At 35.9% G+C, this 22,638-nt stretch overlaps 1 long non-coding RNA gene across 1 annotated transcript; it reads left to right on the top strand.

Annotated features, from left to right (window-relative positions):
* Positions 1 to 200: 200 nt before the first annotated feature.
* On the top strand, positions 201 to 19,327 carry LOC308657958. Its single transcript, XR_014024110.1, has 4 exons — positions 201 to 324; positions 11,800 to 11,913; positions 15,659 to 16,937; positions 16,968 to 19,327. It is a non-coding gene; the product is annotated as an uncharacterized lncRNA (long non-coding RNA).
* The last annotated feature ends 3,311 nt before the right edge of the window (positions 19,328 to 22,638 follow it).

Genomic DNA, 22,638 nt, shown 5'->3' with positions numbered 1-22,638 from the left:
AAAACCACAGTGAAGGCTCTGCCTATACTTCCTTGCTTCAGCTGGCTCCTGAGGGATGCAGGTTCCTCTCCACATGGCCCTACATGACCTGGTGTAACACACTATCTTTTCAGAGGCAGTCATTTCCTCTAATAAGCAGTGTGGTCACTAAACATGTGACCAAATCTGGCTAAAAATATCCTGTCCAGATCTTATGGTCCAAGACATTTTGCAATATTTTCAGAGAAGTAACCACCGACAGACCACTCTAGGTTGGTTTTCTTGGAGATGCCATGTTCTGCATTGCCTGGACTATAAGAAAACCACCTATCAGAAGCAGCTGAGGTAGGAACAGCCTCATGGCCCACTCTTAACTCTGGCTAGGAATTTAATGAATTGGGTTTCCAAACCTCCTCTACAATAGGACTCTCATCAAAGTTATGCTTCTCCAAAAGTGGGTGGAGTGGGGGATTTCCTTTGGCAAGTGAATTGTGTAAATACTTCATAATGCATTTTGCAACCCTGGAGATTAAAGAGATAGATTGTGATAACTATATGACTCAAAAAAGAAAAAATTAAGGAAATTAATACTAGAACCCATAAATACCTGATTTCAGAAATTGTAGCCATCTCAATGACTGGGAAACACTAAATGTTTCATCTGAATTTATTTTTGTGTGTGTTGAGTTTTTCCTGTTTAATTTTCGTACTTGCCTACTGTCGTCAAATAGACATATTTTATCAAAAGACAAATAAAACTCTTAATTAGACACATCTCTGTATGTGAATTAATACATGAATTAAATCTATGGGAACAACATAGTCCTGATTTCCAAGTGCTTATAAATGTCCAAATTTCAAAACTGGCAATATCATTTGTTAACCATTTCATTTTCAGTTTATATTAACTCTTGGTCCTATTTGATTAATTTCTATGAAGTGATGAAAATGGAATCATGATTCATAGTATGTTTGGCCTTAAAAAGAGTTTTGTGCTACTGGGAAGAATTCATATCTGTTTATTACACTATCATATTTTCTGGTTTGTAAGCTTTGGCAGTTTACAAGCACAACCAACTTTTATAAGTATTTTTGGGGGAGACATAGAATTTTACAGTAAGGAGAGGAGGAAATGCATCTCTCTGTGCTGACAAGGCCAAGTAGGCTTTCTGCAAATGTGACTGAAATGTTCTGCAAATTTTCCCACTCTGGGAAAGCTTAGGGCTCTGAGTAGGGAGCTCTGGCATTTGTGAAAATATTGGTATATAATACCATCCTAAGATTCCACTGTCTAGTGGCATCTACTCAAATCAAACCATTTACTCTGAATGACATGCATTTGGGGTGTTTGGCTGAACAATTTGTTTCTATATATGACTTTTATTTCACAGTATGAGTTGCCATATTGTGAAAATGGATATGATGTGATTGATAAATTAGGAAACATGTTTTGCAAAGCACAGATTATTGGTTATCTCAGGATCAGGTCTGGTTGCCAACATACTCATGTAAGAAATAAATGAAAGCAACTGTTACAACAGCTGCTTTCTTTATCATAATAGAGGTAATAAGGATGATAAGAATGTATGGAAGACTGTGCTAATCATATGGTTAATGGTGATGAGAAAACAAAGATCATTATTAATGACTAAAACCTAGATGGGATCTAAGGCAATATTTATTAAAATTTCTACAAGAAATAAAATTTTATTTCTGCAATTTTTTTTCAAACTCTTTGACAGCTGGGTTTGTTTTTTTTCAATCTCACAGACCCAACAGTTATCATGATACAACTTTTGATACTCAAGGTTTTCTAAGAATAATACTCTCAGAGCTTTTGCAATCAGAAGAACAGTCTCCAGCAGCAGACCAGACTGTCTTGCTCGCACATCTATAAACTAACAATATTTGCATCATTTCTTATATTGCAAAAATATCTTTTTTACCTCTTAAAAATAAATCTTGAATTTTAATATTTGATAAGCCCATTCTGTTCTGTAACACTGTGTCAGCATCTCACCTACCTAGTGTCTTTTAACTTACTGTCTTCAAAGACCAACTCTTCCTTCAGCCCCTACTTGAGAGTTTTTTGCCTCCCTATTCCTAGCTCATATATCACTGCTAAGTCTCATCTCCCTTTTTTATTTGTGAGTTTATTTTAGGATATGCATCTTTATAAATAGCTAAGCTAATTTTAATTAAAATATTAAGTAAGCCATCATACAGCATAAAGGAAATGATTTAGTAAAGTCCAGATATATTACATCTATTGAATTCCCTTCATCCACTTCTCAATTTGATCAAAGAACATAACTGCAGGTGTCTTGCATGCTGTGCTCCATATAAGCCCTTGCTGCTTGCCACCAGGCTTTCACTACTCTCCCGATACATGTATCATACTTTTTTTCTCTTAATATGCATGCTATTATCTTACTGTGAGGTTAAGATAATAATGGAATAATGGTCAGGAACCCTTCTTTCTTTCTAAAGTATTTTTAACTTCTATATTACTCCCATTGTTTTTGAAATGTGTTGGTTGCCCCAATCCCAAGAAATATTTCCCAGTGGAAACATAAATGCAGTGGGTAATTTTCCTGGCAACTAAGGGTGCTTTATTTAAACAAAATGTGCTTAATTGCGGAGTTCCGTGTATCCATTTTTCGCCTGAGTTCAAATAGCTTATTGATGTTATCATTAATCTTAGATACCATTCTCATCTTTCCAGTTAATTATTCTCTGATAGAATCATCAGGAAAAAAAAAAACCTGTCATTTCTGAATCATTTGCCAATTTAATCAGAGGATTGTCTGTCTGTTGTCCATTGTAGAGTACTTCTAAATGCTTTATACCAACTCCATGACATGTTCAATTATGCCAGCCTCAGCAAATTTAAATGATGATTCTATTTGTCATTTTAGTACACCCTTCATGATAGTAATTCAAATAATTACTAGTTGGCCTCTACAAATCCACAAGTCAGCAATGAGCCTTATAGAATGTTTATCATGACCTGAATTTCTACTAGTCAGAAGTAATTTCATTATATTACTAGAACATATTTATTTATATAATTATATTGTCAACTCAAATACACTGCAGTTAAAACTAATTGACCATATTTTAAAGAGTTTCCACAAAATAAAAAGATAGCTTCTACACTTTTGTATATATAGGAATCTAAAGAAAATGAACATGTGAACAGCAAGAAATAACACTAATTCCTTTAGAAACTCTCAGGAGTGAATGGGTAAAGTGTGCATGCTAATGTTATCAGTTTCTCCTTGTATGAGTACTGCTAGGAATGTTGTTTTTCGTTATTATATCTAATCAAATCTACCTCTGGACCCCCACTGCCATGGTCAGCAATGTCAGTCATTTTGAATGGTTCCTGCTACTCTTAAAACTTTAGCAAGACCCTTCAGTTTACAAAATTCTGAGGAAATAAAGTAGAGCTCCTGGTCACAGTTGAGATGCTCATGATGCTCAGCCCCATGCAAAAGTGGGCTGCTCTGCAGATAGCATCCATATGTTCCCTGTCCAGCTCATCTGTGGTCCTCATATGACAGCTTTCAGTGCACATCCCTCCCCTGACACCCACAGAAACACCATCTAGGGGTTATGATATCTCTTGTATCACTTTCTGGTGATGCCCTGGTTTCTGCATCTAAGGGAGCAGTTAGCCTCTGATCCCTTCTCTGAGGAATTCTCTTGTACCTGAAAAATTAAACCTTCAATGCTCCAGCCCCGAGAAAGTGGGAGGAGGAGATGGAGGGAAACGTAGACTTTTTTACCACAGCATATCATGAAGTAACGGGCAATAGGACAATCACATTTAAAACCTCAGGACCACAAAAGAAACTATGCATCTTTCTGGATACTTTAGGAATACAGTAACTGATCTCCCACCACCCAAGGAGAATGACATCCTTATAAACAGAGGAAACAATATGTTGACTTCACTATTTGTGTCACTATTTTATGTCACTGTTGATATGTCACTATTTTAAATACCTACTATCTCTCTAAAACCACAAGGATTTCCTCGTATAAAAGGTGAATGAATGATTCTGGTGCCTGTGTTTAAAAGCTAATTTAGGCTTCCTCCCACTACTCATTTCTATTTCCTAACTTTCTTTCCTTCTCACTGGTTATTCCCTAACTTCCAAGACAGTTGGAGATGACTTAATGCTATGCAAAAAGTAGAAGGTATCAGTATTTTAATGATCAATAAATTTTTTTATATATAATAGTAATAAATATTATTTAAGCAATTCATTTGGTTAAAGGGCATGTTGCTAATGAGGCTAATATTGCACATTCATTCCTTATCTGAACCAATTAACTTCATAGAGAAAAAAATCTTTCTAAAACACTCTAAGTATAATTTAGCATAATCATTAGAAAGAAATTTCATAGAATACTTCTGACAGTTGGTCAATGGCATCATTTTCATATTTGGCAGACAGCATATAATTATGTTATTATTTTCTAGAAAGACATGTATTGCTCTGAAGAACTTCTTACTGAATCAGGATTTACCAGTGCATCAAGTATAGGAAAGCTGACTTAACTTCAATGCAAACGTTGTTTGTGTTAATATCAAAGTAAATCTAGAACTACTTATACCCAGTGTTAATAAATGAAATTGAATAAACATTAGAGTTAAACTAAAAAATGCTGAATAAGAATTTTAGAAAAAAAAGAGGTGATTTAAAATGTATTACATTTATATAGGGTTGCTTTAGTGAGAGATATGACCAAGACTCATGCAACTGAGGAGGTTTATAACTCACTTCAATATTTTAAGGTTGACTTATGGGTACATGTTAAAATGGTGTGAAACACTCATTTGTATGAAGCTGTATCCCAACATCTAACTTTGTTGTCATTAAAGTATAGCTTGTTGATTGGTATTTTTGTGTGAGTGGCTTGTGACAGAAACCCAGGGGAATCTTCAGTGCAAGGAAAACCACTACAAAGTACCCTACTCTTTCGTAACGAGGCAGAACTTACTACTATGTCTGAAGAGTAATCTCTCCTCACACTTGGTTCTCCAATGAGTAATTTAGCAAAATCATTAGAAAGAAATTTCATAGGACACTTCTGATAGTTGGTCTCATTGGAGAACCAAGTGTCCTGAAGCTTTTGAAACCAAATTCTGAACAAAAGTCATATTTTGCAGTCACCAAAGTCCACTGATACAGAGCAAACTGGTATAAATATGATGTGATGTTATGGAAGCAACTTGACTTCTGTCCTTCCCACTCCATGCCTATTATACCTGGCTTTATACTCTAAGGTCCTTGGGTAGAAATCACCTGCCCAGATCCAGGGCTTGTTAGTGGCTTTCCGTCTTCACAGGTTCTGGTCTACCATAGGAGTCCTTTTTATTTACAACCACAGGGGTATGTGTGTGTGTGTGTGTGTGTGTGTGTGTGTGTGTGTGTATGTGTGTGTAATTCTATGGATTTGGTACAGGAAAAATGATGTGTTTCTGTGTTTCATCTATATTCAAACCAAAAGGATTAAGTCATTTTGTTCCACCAGGAACAAAATTACTTTAAAAATGGATATATTTTGGGGTATTCATTTTGTGTCTGTACATGAAGCAATGAAAAAGAGAGTAGAAAATAAGATTAAAAATCAAGAATGAAGTCAGTACATACAAAGCATTTTATGCCATTCTATCAACTTGCTGGCACAGGTCAGAAATTTGATTCTAAGATTTCATAAGCCCAACACAGAAAGACAAGACTACATATATGACTCAGAGTGAGAAGTATTTGGGAGAAGTTGAAGTATCCCAGTATTAAGTTAACAATAAATGCATCCCATTAGTCTGCATAGAAAGAAACTATGTGATGTGAATAGTATCTTCAATGTTACATTCACAGAAATATAGTGCTGAGTTTCCAGGTAAGCAAGTGATATTATGCTGAAATTTAACTCAAAAGCAGTTCCCGCTGAATGCACCAATGAGATGGTCTTGCTTAATAACAATAAAATAAATTCTTTCTCACAAAGGGGGGACCATGCTAGGGAGCATGTTGGAAATTTTGAGAGATTTTCTTGCTAATGTTTTTCTTGTTGGCTAGGCATGATAGGCATTTGATGGGAAGGAGCCAGGAGAGCTACACATCCTGCCATGCACACGAGGGCCTCACCCAGTGCAGAGTTGTTTCACACTCTGAAACTTTAGCATGTTCTGCAAGACATTCAGATGCTGAGTATGTGCCTTGACATGTGGTGGCATTTCAAAACAGGACATGTTTTCTCTGTTTTATAATTATTAACCCAACCTATGATATAAGATGAAATTTATTTTCATATTACACTTACAAATAAAACTAACTCGTTTGCTAATTTTTAATTTTTTTCATTTTGACAGTTTGTATTTCCCTTCGCATGTTTTCCTTATCTTGGTTGAGGATCTTTTTCTCTAATCAATTACATATAAGTCAAATTATTATTGCCTATCATTCCACTAGTTTTAATTAGGGTCCAGTCACACACATGTCCTTTAATGTTCTTTTCTATATACAGATTTTTCTGAGTTTCTCTTAAATCTTCAATCTTAAATCCAAATATTCATCATAAATAGATGCAAACATCTATTCCATTATGTTTTCTATGTAAACATTCCTGACGTTCTTTCTCTTTTTCCTTTATTTTATAGTTAGAGCATTTCTATGATATTTTATTATCTTTGTTTTATTTAATAATAAAAAGGAGTAGGTAATACAAAGTATTGGTATTTGAGTATGATAGAGTTGAAGGCCACTTGTAGACATGAGGGGAAGCTTGTAGGGAATGTAGCATCTCATTTCCTGAGTGTATATCCACTTATGTAGTATATTCAAGTAATCCTTGTCATTCTAAGTTGATCTGTACCCTGTGCCTAGGTGGATGAAGGGAAGAAATTAAAGTGAAATGGTGGGATGAGAGAAGGGTCAGTGGTCTAGCCTATATCACTACCATTTAAAGTAGTAAGAATTTAAGGATACTTGAACATCACGGAAGGCAACCAAAGGTGCTGCATGATAGACAGCCCAATAGTGTGAGGCTTGGACTGTACCCTGGAGTCCCCAACAGATGGAATGTGGAACAGGTCTTGCAGGAACATGTCTCCCATGTCACAAGGGAGCATGGGTCTCTCATGAATCCCTGAAGAGCAACCACAACAATCTAGTCAGGCTTTGAGTACCTCTTACACAGAAGCAAATGAACTAACTGCCAAGGGAGGACCATAGCAGTGGCATTTAAGCAAAAGATATTTTCCCCTCAACCTGATCTTGTGCAGTCTCAACAGCCCAAGGATATAGTATCTGGAAGCAGAGGGGAAGAATAAGGAAAGGCTCCATCCTCTTCCCTTACAAGGATCTCTCCCTAGTCCATGGTGAGTCAGAGATTGACTCATGAGCTAGACATAACTTGGAAACTGAGTTGGCATACTTTGAAAGGACTAAAAAAGAATTGATCTGTCCAAGGTATAGGTAAGAAATGAAAAAGATTAATTCATATTCAATTAAGATCATTCATATTCCACAGTTCTTATACCTGGATATACTATCAATTAAGACAGAAGCTGTGGGAGATATACAAATAGATTTCTATTAAATTAATAGATATGTAATTTCAGGTTAGAATCCACTCATCTTCTTTAAAAAAAAAATTAAACAAGAAACATACCATGTCCATTTAGACTATAAATGGACAACAATATGAAGATCAGAGCCCTATACATAATCCTTGTCACTACAAAAAGGCAGGAGTGCAGGCTAGCTGGATTATCAAAGCCTAGAAATTCTTCCTATTCTCTTCAACCCACTAATATCCCTTGGCCAACCATGAATGCAGATACAGGTCCATTTCAATTCTGGAAAAGGTTTTACTGCATGGGAAATATTTCTTTCTCTGAGGCCCAAAGTATCCACCTGAAAGATAGTAGTAAGCAAAGAACAAATGCTATACGTCTAAAATGGTAGTTCCCCAAATCTGGTCCTCAGACCATGTGTTAGTTACCATTAGTCACTGTGACCAAAATATCTGACAAGAACAATTAGAGGAGGAAATATTCATTTTCGCTCATGGTCTCAGAAGTTTCAGTCCATGGTTGGCTGATTTCACTTCTAGGCCCACGGTAAGACAGAACATCATGGCAGAAGGGTGTGGCAGAAAAAAGCAGCTCAGCTCAGCAGTCAGGAAGCAGAGAGAATGAGATAGAAAAGGGCCAAGGCCATTTTCTCAGTAGCCTATTTTCTCCAATCATGCCCCACCTGTCTACAGTTACCATCTGGTAATCCATTCAGATTATTATTTCATCTAAGGGATTGATCCACTGATAAGGCCAGAGCCCTTATAATACAATCTTTTTACCTTTGAACACTGCCACACTGTCCAACACATGGGCTTTGGGGAAGACGTTCTGCATCCACATTATAACAGACCAGTAGTATCAGCATGATCTTTGAACTTACTAGAAATGCAAATTCTTATCCTGCTACTCCTAAACATGATGAACTAGACACTCTGGGGTAGGACCCAGAACTCTGTGACTGAAGAAGGCCCTCAAGTAAGTTTGATACATAATGAAGTTTGAAATTCATTGGTCTATGATGCTAGCTGGCTATCATGGAAGAGAGATGAGGAACTATCCTCTCAGATTAATGAAGTTCCAGTCAGTAACATGTGACATAGTATGGCAGATTGTATTTTCTAAAGATGGCTAGAATAATGCTATAGTTGGCCAACACTCATATTGAAGTTTAATTGCCAATGTAAGGTAGTGAAGAGATAGTGGGCTCTTTAATAAGAGCTGGATCATGGCGCTCTGCCTTTGTGAAATGATTAATGTATTCCTCTTGAGAATGGGTTAGTTATGAGACTCAGTTGTTATAAAGCATCTAACCCCCTTTGATCTTTCTTCTCTACCACATGTGCTTGCTTGCCATTCCAGTTTTTTTCCTTGTTATAATGCAAGTGAGGACCTTGCTAGTTGTGGCTGTCCAATCTTGAACTTCCCCAGCCTTTAGAAGCATAAGCCAAAGTAAAATTCTTTTCTTTATAAATCATGGGAGTTTCAGGTATTTTGATATAGCAACAGAAAGTGGACTAAGACAACTTATTCCACATGTTCTTCATACAATGATGTTGACGATCCTTCCATCAGGAAAGTGGGCCTGTGCCTCACCTTTGAAAGACAGGCCTGTCTTTCATTATTAACCCATAGAATGTGGCAGAAAGGATACTACGTACTTCATAGCTCTGTTACAAAAGGCAATTTAGTTTTATCTTGCTTGCTTTTGACACCTTTAGCCACCACCTAAGAAATCTGAGTCACTGAGGCTTCTAAACTGTAAGGAAGCCCCAACTAGCCCAAGAAATCATATAAAGAGATCTTGAGACTCCACAGAAATGAGGCTGGTCCAGAGCCCAGCTGCTTCGATGTCCTCCTGTTCCTGCTCCAATCACCACCACCACGGTTCAACTGCTACTGCATTAATGAATAGGAGTCAGATCAGACCATCTGTACCCGTCTCGAATTCCTGACTCATAGACACTGTGAGAGAGAATAAAACAGATACTGCTGTTTCCAGCCATTAATAGTTAGTAGATAGATGAACATATGGTGTTCTGGTAATCTAACCTTGTTTTTTTCTTTCTTCTTTTTTTTTTCAAATTTAATCAGTCATCCTAATGCCATTGATGGAATAATTCACCTTTAGTTCATTTATTTAAAAAGTTACATTTGTTAAATGCTTTTATACTCTTGGGTCTATTTCTGGAATTTTCCCTTTAAACCACTGCTCTATTTCCCTAGTCCTGCACCTTTTCTATACTGTTCTAAGTATAGCTATGTAATACATTTTAATAATGAGCAGAACTATTCCTATCCTGAGTTGCCTTTTTCCTATAGCATTGTCTCTAACTTACTGGATGAAATTTAGAATGAGTTTCAAGGTCAAAAGAGACAACTTAAATTTTACTTGAGTTTTTCTTAAAATTATTAACTTGTTTTTAAATATTAAGATATCCAAAGGGGCATCTTTATCTGCACATTTAAGCTTTCATGTTTTTCAGTAATTCTTGGCTCCATTATTTCACATGCCTCTGAAAGTTCTTGGTAAATTTACTCTCCACCATTTCCTATCTCTGTTGTGAGTGCTATTAGATTTCATTATCCTTTCCCCAAACACACATGCATACATTTTTTTCTAATAAGCATAGTGCAAAAATATTGTCAGTTTATGACTACCTTACAAAACTCTCCCAATAATCTTAACAGCCTTTCACTTCATTCTCATAAATAAACTGGATAAGTTTTGTTTCTAATCCATAAGTAACCACATCTTCTGCAAATAATTACAATTTTTATGTCTTCTTTTCAACTTTTATATCTCATTTCATTTATATTATCTTGTTACTTTGGCTAAAGATTCCAGAAAAAAATTAATCAATAGACATACATTTAAAAACTAAAAAATAGTAATTGTCATATTTCTTTTCTAAATTGGGAAACATATTAAGGATGTTTATTGCATACACTGGTTTCAAAGCATTACTTAAATCTCTTCTTCTATAACAAATGTGATATTTGGTAGTCTAACCCTTTCTTGAAAACTCCTAGGAGCCACTCCTTTCAACTTATCTTCCAATTGTCAACTCATCCTTTGAACATGTCTTGCTCTTGATAAGTTTTTCTTATACTGGTATGAAATCCTAGTTCAGTGCTTCATGCTCCAAAATTCTTTTCTCAGATGCACACCTATATTTCCTTCAACTATGCATTTTGTGATGAGTGTTTTTTCATGTTATATAAACATCCTATATCTTTGTGTACTGAATATGAAATGTCTTTATCCAAACAAAAGCATCCAGACATAAGCTATCCATCCACTCTATAACATAGTGGTATTCTCTTCTTCATTATTCTAAATCCTCTCTGATATGTTCTCTTTGGTGTGTGGATGTTAACCCACAACAATGGAGGGTGAGGGGGGAGAATAGTTGTCCATTGGATTAGACAAAGGGAAGGTAGGGGGAGGGGATGGGAAGGACAGTGGAATTAATCAGACATAACTTTCCTAGACTTGTATTTGAATATACAACCAGGGTAACTCCACATCATGTACAACCACAAGAATAAGATCCTAATTAGAATAATTTATACTCCATGTATATGTAATATGCCAAATTATATTCTACTGTCATGTATAACTAAAAAAAAAAGCAAATGCAAAAAAAGAACTGAGGATTTAGAAATATGAAAATTTCTAAATTGTCATATTAAAAACTCTCTTTGAGACAACCAAACCCATAAGCAGCTTTCACAACAGGTGAAAGCAGAGAGAAGATCCCTTATAAAAAATAGTCGGAAATCTCCTTGGTGGAAGGGAAATCAGGCCACAAAACACACCAAATTAGAGTCAATCTGATACAAAAAATTAGATGGGATGCCATGTACATAAATAACCATAGTATAAGACTCCATGTTAAACATCATCAAAGATGTTTAAGCAAAATGATATGAGAAGAAAGACGATGGGGGTGACCTTTAGATGGAAATTATGGACCAGAGTCCAACCTAAGAAGATAATGCAGGTTACAACACTGGAAGGTAACAAGACCTCTGTGGGAACAGTGAGTATCATTGTTTGGACAGAGTGGATGTAGGAAAAAACAGAACAATACTATACAGAGTACAGGAATGCCAGGCTAACAGCACAAACAACCACAGTAATTAACATGGAACAGAAACATTGTCTCAAGTGCTTCACTTCAGGATCTCCAAAATACAGCTCAAATTACTATGTGTTTTAGGTGCTGGAGGTCTTGTCCATTTTCCAAAAGGAAGATGACATGACCAAAGCCAACATTAAGAGGAATTGCTTGGTAACAACCTATTGAGGAAGAGAGAATCTGGAGACTACAGAGGTATTTAACAGCCTTGTTATATGATACACTTCACTTCATCTATGGCTTCTACTCTGTTAACCTCCAGCCTCAGTGCATACTCTCCTAAACCCATCTAACTAAGTTTATCTGCAGACACCCATGCCTTGCCATGTCCCATTTTTGATGTATGCCTGATGTATGCTTGGCTAGTTATCTCTTCATCTCTGCAAAAAGCACTTTTCCCAGACCTCAGTGAGGGTCATGACCATGTTATATTTTAATTACATGTTTATTATTGTTCTTGATTTCAAGTTATTTGTGGGAAGGGCCTGTGTACTGTTTATTTTTCCAACATCAAGACAAAATCTCAGCAGGCTCCCAATGAATTAATGCATAAAACCAATACCAGGATGGACAAAAGGACCACGGGCTAACAGGGGAGACCTGAGACTGAAAGCCATGAGTTTGCAGGGCTCAAACACAGAAATTTTCTGATAACCTTTAAGCAGTGCTCAGTATCAGACTAGCAACATCTGTTTTTATCCAGGTAGTTTCTTACTTCCTTCTAGAAATAGGCCTCTCATGCAGACCTCAGGGAAGGACATGTAACGAGTTGGGATAGTAATTAGTCCTAGGGTGGGAAGTCTCATAACTCAAGCTAAGCCATTGAGAATCTGGCCCTGAAAATGACTCTCATTGTGGTTGTAGAGAAGACTATTTCTTGGTGGTCAGGTTGAAAAAGAAATGTGAATCACTATAATGCGGACTTTGGGAAAACAAGGGCATTTTCAGGCTTATTTATAGCCAGACAGTGATGGACACAAATGTCACATGAAGGAGCTTCCAGCAGCTGTATTCTTGGACACAGTTGGGGTTTGGGCTGCTGTCAAATAATAGTTCTGAATAATTGATAAGAGAAATCAGTTTAGTAACCTCACTGCATTTACAGCTGTTACCAAAATGCACCAAAAATTTTTTTAAATTATAAATAATTCTTATTTGCTATTACCATTGCATTTTAATAAGAAAAAACTAGGAAGAACTGATGTTAGAACAAAGTGCCATTTTCTACATTTAATTCTTATGACATTATAAAGTATTTACTTTGTTATTGTTGATTCTCTTATTTCTCTGCTATCTGGCAAAACTTTGGTTGGACTTAAACTAATTTGTGGAACTAGGGCGTAAGATGAGATCACCGTGGATATGGGATGGACCCAAAGTCCAATGGCTGGTGTCCTTATAAGAAAAAGGCAGAGGAAAATTGAGACAGGTGGGAAGGTTGTGTGAAGACAGAGACAAAGACTGGAGTTAGGCAGCTGTAAGGCAAGGAACACCAAAGGCTGTCTGAAGCCACCAGAAGCTAGAGAGAGAGGCCTGGAATGCGTTATCCTTTACAGCTTCCAGAAGAAACCAATACTTCCAATACATTGGTATCTAACTTCTAGCCCCCAGAATTGGGATAAAATACATTTATGTTGTTGAACCACGCAGTTAATAGTAATTATGGCAGTCCTAAGAAACTAACACAGTGGGGTATTCATCTTGGAAATTAACAAAAAACAAAACAAAACAAAAACAACAACAACAAAAAAACCCACAGCATCATGAAAATGCAAGAAATTATAGGAATCTGTAGTCTGAGAAAGGCCATTATGTCGCTATTTGTGCTTGAAGAAGGATATCAAAGTGAAAACACTTCCAATGTTGCATTTCTTTGAACTGAGAGCTGGTAATCATATACAAGCTATATTTTTTTAATTTTTTTTTTGAGAGAGAGAAAAAAAATTTTTAATATTTATTTATTTTTTTTTTTAAAGAGAGAGTGAGAGAGGAGAGAGAGAGAGAGAGAATTTTTTTTTTTTAATATTTATTTTTTAGTTCTCGGCGGACACAACATCTCTGTTGGTATGTGGTGCTGAGGATCGAACCCGGGCCGCACGCATGCCAGGCGAGCGCGCTACCGCCTGAGCCACATCCCCAGCCCCTAATATTTATTTTTTAGTTTTCGGCGGACACAACATCTTTGTTTGTATGTGGTGCTGAGGATCGAACCTGGGCCGCACGCATGCCAGGCGAGCGCGCTACCGCTTGAGCCACATCCCCAGCCCAGGAGCTATATTTTAACCAAGTTTCTTTGACCAAATTTATACCCGATACAAACTGTGGGGATAACATTTCCTACTATTTGTTCTTCAAATCTCATAATCATTTAGAAAGTAACTTCACATTTTTTACTGTCCCTATAACATCTATAGCTCACATTAGTTTATTTGAATAGATATGCAATAAGATATTTACATATATCCAAATAAACAAGTGACCTGTGAATGAAAGTAAAATTCAGAACTACTGACATCGGCTACTTTTTGCCATTGCTAGATCATGAACTGAACTCTACCATGGCTCATAATCATATACACAGTCTTTGTTGTAGACAAAGGAAATTAAAATTTAAGAATGATTTTAAACTTTATCTTAATAATATGCAGAAAAAATGACTATATCTGACTCTGAGTTTCTGCAAGATAAGCCCAATATTTTGTTTTAACATTTTCCCATCAAACATAGTAAAAAAGTTAGGTTGTTGTTGTTCTGCAATCTGACATTTAGGCTTATGTTTTTAAAATTTTTATGTTTCTCATGTTTCTGATTCATTATATTGTGCGATGAAAGCATCTCTGTTTCACTTAGCATTCTGTTGAATCTGCAGAGATCTTGCTACTTTAAATGTATATGCACTATTCTTCCAGCATAAAAATCAGTCATTAAGTTGGAATGATAGAGCAGTGATTTCTGGGTTTTATAGAGATTAGCAAGGCTTACTCTCTCCTATGGAAACCATCTAACTGACATGCTATATACTGATGACCAATAAGAGATTGACAGATGCAAGGAACTCTCACATCTTTTCAGACATGCATTGTATTTTTCCAAATACAGTAAATGATCTTTGGCTTTTTAAGAAACTGTTGAGCAATGCTACCATCCATTAATTACTAAAGGCACTAGGGAAGGTCCTTAACCATGATGTGAATAGATAGTTATTTAGGAAACCAAAGGCTAGAAAGAGAGCTACTTAGTATTAATGAGTTTATAGAGTATCTTGATTCATTATGGCTCTAGCTGAAATTGAATGGAACAATCAAAGTTCATTACCAGGCTTGATTTCCTGAGCGGGGAAATAGTAGAGATGCTATGTATATGAATACGTTCTCTACACTTTCATTTCTTTAAAAAAAAACATTTCTTATCAGTAAACATTATCCTTTTCTTATTTTCTTAAAGCAGCAATGCACACTAACAGACATTCCCAAAGAAATAATGTATGCTATGTATAATGAAATCAGAAAGCTATAATTGCTCATCTAAACAATCCCTCTAATATAAGCTTACCTTTAAAAAAATCCACAGTACCTTAAAATTCTTTCAATGACAAAACATTAAAAACAAAACACCATCGAGTTAGGTTGCTGTTTACCTTTCAGGGCTGATACCATTAAAATGAAGCCAGAATTCAATTTATGTAAATTTTTTCAGTTAAATTATTTATTATAGAAAATTCTCTCAACCTTTCTAAAGTGAAATAAATGCAAATTTAATTCATTAGATGACTAGACCGGTATAAAATCTTAGAGGAAATGTAAATGGTACTTGAAAATATAGAAATGATATTTGTTTCAGTAGCACAACAAATCAATGAGCATAAAATTGTCAGGTGTACAAAAATATCACTAAAATGGATTCTGTATTGTCCGTTAAAATACATACATTTCTATTCAAGGCACATATTCACAGAAGCATGAGAGAAATGAGAATTGAGGACTCGTGGATCTGAGTATTGTGAACCTCGGAGCACTATGTCCTTTCTTCTCAGAAGAGGTCCCTAATGAAGACATGGCTGAAGAGAGATCTGGCTTTTATCCTGGCTTGCCTGACAATTCTGTGACTCTGGATAAATTATGTGACCTTTCTGAGCATCAGTCTTCTCATCTGCATTAAACAGATTTTAAACAGTGTGCATTTGAAGTGTTGACCCTAGCTCCACCCAAGAATTTCATAAGAATAAAGCAAATAATAAGTTGAAAATGCTTGGTAAATTATAAAACACTGTAGAGTTGGTGTTCTTTAGTAGCTACACACAAGTCCCAGATTACCAGACTAGAAATCTTTTAAATATGAAATCTATTCAATCAGTCTTTCCTTGGTTGTTCCTATTGACCAAATTTCTGGAAAATATGAAGCCTACCCACTATCAAGGCCTTCATACAGTCTAATGTAATTCCTATAACAACTCCAACAAACAAATTTTACTCTCTACATTTGAGAAAAGAAGAAAAAGACACACTGACTAACTTGCCTCATGTTATTCCATGCTAACAGCAGGAAACAAATGCAAGTTTAGATAGATCTTATTGTAATGCCCCAACATTTTTCCAGCTAAATCTATAGGCCATCCAAATTTCTCCTTCTGTCCAAAATGGAGTGGAAGATTCAGAAGTGAGACTTATGAACACAACCACAATCCTCTTCCCCCTTCAAAGGTAGCCACTGGCTTTCAAATTATTGGTATCATCGTCACCACCCAGTGAAATGTGAAACAACACTGCCCCATGAGTCCAAAGTCTAAATGAGTCTAAATGTACCCTGGGATTCCAGACTATACTGCTGCCATGATAATGTGGTAAAGGTGGCTAAAGATGGACAAACTCTTATTGAATTGGTTGGCAGAAAACTGTATGGTAAATTAGGAACCAGGTCTGGCTCTGACTCTTGGTCCACCCATATTCAGCAAGTTGGTCACACATTGGGCAAACAACTAACACCAAGAAGGTACACAACCAATCATAGTTTGAGTGAGATTAAAAGTTAGAAAAGACACAATTATTCTTCTCTTATGATGTCTACAGAAGAAATTTGGGACTGTTGCTGCTATGACATAGGGGAATATATATAAAGAAAAACAAAAATATGTATGTATATATATACATATATATACACACACATATACATATATGTATGCATGTGTGTGTGTGTATGTGTGTGTGTATGTGTGTGTGTGTGTGTGTGTGTGTGTGTGTGTATGTATATAGATATATATTGACCTGGGGTAGAAGGTAGAATGGAGAGGAATGAACTGAAAGGAGAAACAGTAAATACAAATTTCAATCACTATTTACCATCTATTTTTTTCTTAAAAAAATGCCAATATGTTCAGTACTTGGTAAACATTGTGGGTCACTGATTTTTATTTGCTTGTTTGCTTTACTATTTTATATTGTAGTCATGGGCTGATTTTGTTTCAAATGTTTTGTAAAGACCTGGTTCAAATATAAAACACAGAATACTTTATTATGAAGTCATAGAAACCATATCATTAGCTTTGCTTGTTACTTAGCAATTGAGTGAGGCAGCACTTTAAAACATCTAGAAAAACAAATTCATGACCTCAAAAAAAGCAATAATTGTTTTGCAAATTAAAATTCTTTTTCTCACTCCAGCCAGTAACTTAATCTTCAGATGTAATTGTGATGTGCAATGTGAGTAACCTGAAGGAGGAATCAAACATCATTTTGCCTCAGTGCCAAGAAAACATCTCCAGCTGACAGTTATTAATTTCTAGTCAAATTATCCTGGAATAGGGTCAAAGAGAACTAATGGTTTTAGTTTACATTCCAGGAAGTGTTGTGTTTCAGGGTTCAGAATGAAGTGTTCTCTGTAAAGAGAGCTGCAGCAGATCAGGAGACTCCCATGGTCTCCCCCCAGAATATTAGCCAGATTAATAAGCACATTAACCCTTCACACTTCTCAGATACTTTTCCACAAACAATTTGTTTATTCTTGATCTGCATTGAGTGAAATGTACAAAGTTTTAATACTATTACAGTTTGGCTCTGGATTGTTCCCCACAGCTCCTGTGTTGAAGGCTTAGACTCCAAGGCAGCAGTGTTCAGAGGTGGGGCTTTGAGGAAGTGATTGGATCACAAGGCTCTGACCTCATGGATTGACAGGTGGATTATTGACAGGTGGTGGACCCTGTGGAAGGTAAACTTAGTTGAAGGGGGTGGTCTCTGGGGCTGTGACATTGGGGAGCATATTTTATCCCTGCCCTTTCTTCCCTCTTTTTCATTTTCTTGTCTTTCTTTTACCCAGTCACCATGAAGTAAGCAACTCTGCCCCATAGACCCTTTCCACCTTGATGTTCTACATAATCACAGGCCCATAATAAGGAGGCCAAGAAACTATAAACTAAAATCAGAGTCAAAATGAATCTTTCCCCCTTTAAAATTATTTTTCTCAGGTACTTTGTCACAAAAACAGAAAACTAACATGAACACCTAAAAATATCAATACCTGTTTATATATCAGTAACCAAGAATTGAAAGATGTTTTCATTCTTTTTTCAGTTTGTGATTTTTTGTGTGTGTTTTTGATGCTGGGGATTGAACCTATGGCCTTGTGCATGCAAGTCAAGCACTCTACCAACTGAGCTATATCCCCAGCCCCATGTGATCTCTTTTGATTTGGGGATTTTAACATACTAAACATAGAGAAGTAAAGGAGATATATGGTATTAGTTAAATAAAGCATTTTTGTCACTTATTTCACAATTAAGTCGTCCTTTGACATAGGTTGAATAATGCTCACATTATTTTATTCAACTTATATGTAATCTTTCAACTGGCTCACAAAATCTTAAATTCAGTTTTATGTTGTGGCATGCAAATAAGGCCAAGCAATTCATTTTACCAATTGAATTTTACCAAATTATAGTACACACCCAGGTGCATAAGTAAAATATGTATAAGGAGAATATTAGAAGTGAATAGTTGCATAATACAGTAGAAAGAGGAGATTCCAACTCAGAAGTTCTAGTATATCTGTCTTAAAAGGAAGGTTCTGGAAATACGACTTTGGACAAGTCCCTGACTCTCCTGAGCCTTGATTCCTTCACTTCAAAAATTGGCTGAAATGATATCTAGTATTAAAAAAAAGCAACATAGATTATTGTGCTGCTTTAGAGAAATGTCCAGAAAAGTGCCTTTGCTAATGTTAAAGTACCCTAATGATATACTTTTAGCAGCTTTGATGAGATATAATTCATATACCATGTAATTTACCCATTTAAAATGTACAATTCAAAAATTTTAGTATATTCTCAGTACTCCGTAACAGTCAGCACAATCTTTTTTTAGAACATCTTATCTCCCCCAAAAAGTAACCTGATACCCATTAGCTGTCACTAGTCACTCTCAATCTGTCTCCCCTCTCCTGTCCCCATCTCTTGACAACCACTGATTTGTTACCTCCAAATTTGCCTATCCAGGCTGTTCTAGTCAGTTTTTGTTGTTGTTGTTGTTGTTGTTGTTGTTGCTGCTGTTGTTGTGATCAAAAGACCTGACAAAACACAACTTGGAAGAGGAAAAGTTTATTTTGGCTCATGGTTTCAATGGTTCAGTCCACAGTTGACCAACTCCATAACTTTGGACCTGAGATGAGGCAGAACATCATAACAGAAGGAAGCAGATCAGAACATGGCAACCAGGAAGCAGAGAGAGAGAGAACTATACTCAGTGACAAAATATAAACCCAAAGGTACATTCTCAGTGACCTACTTCCTCGAGCCACACTCTACTGGTCTAAAGTTACCACCCAGTTAACCTATATTAACTGTCTTCTTCCACTTAGTATAATATTTACAAGCTTTAACCATATTGTAGCATATATTCATACTTCATTCCTTTTTATTTACAAATTATATCCCATTGCTTAGCTATACCATGTTTTATTTATACACTCATGGGGTAAGAGACATCTGGGTTGCTTCCACTTTGGAGCTATTATGAATAATGCTGTGAACATTCATTGAAGAGTTTTTGTGTGAATATGTCTATTCAATTCTTTGGGGTACATACCTAGGAGTATAACAGCTGGGTTCTATGATAACTCCTATGTTTAACATTTTGAATAATTGCCAAACTGTTTCCCAAAGTGATTCTGCCATTTTATACTCACCAATTTATAAGAAAATAAACTTCCCTATAGCTTTGTCAATAATGTTATTGTCTGTCTTTTTATTATAAGCATCCTAATGGATATGAAGTTGTATCTCATTGTGTTTTAATTTGTATTTCCCAAAAAACTAATGATTCTGAATATTATTCATGTCTGATTAGCTAATTGCATAGCTTCTTAGGAGAAATATCTAAACTTCACCCATTTTAAAATTCATTTATCACTGTATTAGAAGAGATCTTCATACATTCTGAATACTAGTCCCTTACCAGGTATATGGTTTGTTAATATTATCTTCATTGGAAAAGAGATCTTTTCACTTCCTGAATATTATCATTGGCACAATAATGCTTGGATTTTGATGAAGTTCAATTTATTGGCCTTTCTTTTGTTATCTGTGCTTTTAGTATTGTATCTTGGAAGAGTTTGCATAACCCAAGGTTATGAAGATGACTCCTAAGTCTTTAAAAAGTTTTTATCCCTTTCATTTGGGTCTTTGATCTATTTTGAGTTAGATTTTTTATGGTGTCTGATGGGGGTCCACATTTTATTATTTTGTCAATTTAATATAGTCAAAATAATACACGTTCATTTAAAAAAATCATAAAATATACAAATAAAAAGAAATGAAACATACCCATGATTCTATTTCTTCCAAACTATTTCTGACTCATTGGTTTATATGCTTCCAAATCCTATTCTCTCTGTATTTCAGTTTATGTATGCATGCACATACATACAGACATTTTATGAAATAATGAATTTATTTCTGTATGCAGCTTTGTTCCTTTGATATATTGTAAATATATTTACATATTAGATTTTGGACCTCACTTTTCTGAATTTCAAGCTTCTCAGCTATGTAAAAGCAAGTAGTTGTGGTGATCAAATGATACAATGGTATAAAAGCATTCTGTAAGACTTTTTAATAAAGGAGTTTAATTTTATTGTCATGCTAAATTATTCCTTTTGTTTAAATGCTTTCTTCAAATACTCCATAAAAGCCCTTATCATACTAGATTTATAAATTAGTGATTTTTTAAATGACTATGTCATCTGAATTTTCCAAGACTATCTGTCTATATCTTTGAGTCTCCAGAGCCTGTCATAATTCCTGGCCCATAAGAATGTTCATTAATCGTTGGAATTAATATTTATTGTCAGCACCTCTGAATCTTTTAGAAGTAGCCTATTATTCTTGTGCACAAAACACAACTGTCTCTGGAAACACAAGTGTTGACTATCAATTTCCTCTGCCCAACCTTTCTCAAGTTAGAACACACAGGGGGTCAAGAAGTAAGTAATGACTAAAGCATCAGACTCCAGATCTCCTCACCAGGAATCTGCAGTTTCTTGAATGCACATTATCCTCAGGACAATTTCCAGCAACTTTAAATGACTGGGCTATTTATTTATTTTTTTTATAATTTTCACTAGTTAAATTGTTGTTTAAGGTCTCTTGATCTCCTTACCCTGCCATTACCATTATGAAGATTTTTTTAAGTGTTACTGAAATTTCTACCCACCAGAGTTCTCAGGGAAGAGAGCATTACAAACTGAGGAACATCATCTTAGAAGATTACAAGATCCTTGTTGTATAAAGAAGGAGCTAAAGAGACAAAGGGGAACCTAGAGGCAAAAGCCTGAGGATGCTGGTGCCTGAGGGCAGGTACCAAAAGAGCTGTACATTGTTCAAGTCTACATAAGAAGCTCAGACCATACAGGTCATGTTTTCAGGGCTGTTTTGACTAGAAGTTTCCCTGGGGGAAGGCTGCTCTCAAATCTGTCTGTAAGGTGGACCTTCAAAGTCTCATAGGGTACTGAATGGCAGGCAGCAAGTTTGTATTGGCTCCTTTTTCTGTTTTCCCAGATATCAGATTAAAATAAATGCCAGGACAACTTACCATTGTGATAATAAACCAGAGACACTGGTATTTTTCCTCTGCCTGGGTCCTGGGAAACCATAAGTCTTTTTAATCTATCTATTTTATTTATTTGTTTGTTTATTTATTTGTTTGTTTGTTTGTTTATGGTGCTGGGGATTGAACCCAGGGATGTTCTACCACTAAGCTACTTCCCCAGCCCTTTTTGTTTTATTTTGAAACAGGGTCTTGCTAAGTTGCCAAGCCTGGCCTTAAACTTGTGATCTTCCTGCCTCAGCCTCCCAGGATAACACCTGGTAAGGATAAAAAGTTTTATTAGATTTTGATGAAGCTCAAAAGTTTTTAAATTTTTTTTATGTGGTGCTGGGGACTGAACCCAAGGCCTTGTACATGCAAAGCAAGCACTCTGCCAACTGAGCTATATGCCCAGCCCCCACAAGAATCAAGTTTTAAGAGTGAAGAATTGAGAGATGAAGAGGGGAAAGTGGAAGAGAACAAGAGAAGATGCTGTGTCTAGAAGCAGCAAGGAGAGGGAGCGTCCTTATTTTCTTGATATTTACCAGTCCCCACCCTTCATTAACCTCTACCACATACATCCCCTTCAGGAGGAAGAGTAAATGCTATAGGAGTAGGGACTGGGAGGAGCATGGCATCATGGTGAGGTGTCAATTATCTGGTCAGCCAGCTGCTGAGGTTCTATAATTTCATTAATTTTGGAATAAAATAACACTCCTTTTGAAACGTTTTACCCTATTTATGTTATGGTAGGATTATGTGTTATGCATATAAGTGTAAGGAAAAATTAATAAAGACTTTGAAATGACTTTTAAAAATAGAAAAAAAGAGAAAAATTGGTGTCAACCCT

The sequence above is a fragment of the Spermophilus citellus genome, assembly GCF_964194105.1.
Source record: "Spermophilus citellus genome assembly, chromosome: 10".
In the NCBI taxonomy this organism is placed as follows: Eukaryota; Metazoa; Chordata; class Mammalia; order Rodentia; family Sciuridae; genus Spermophilus; species Spermophilus citellus.
This window is presented reverse-complemented; position numbering and strand designations above follow the sequence as displayed.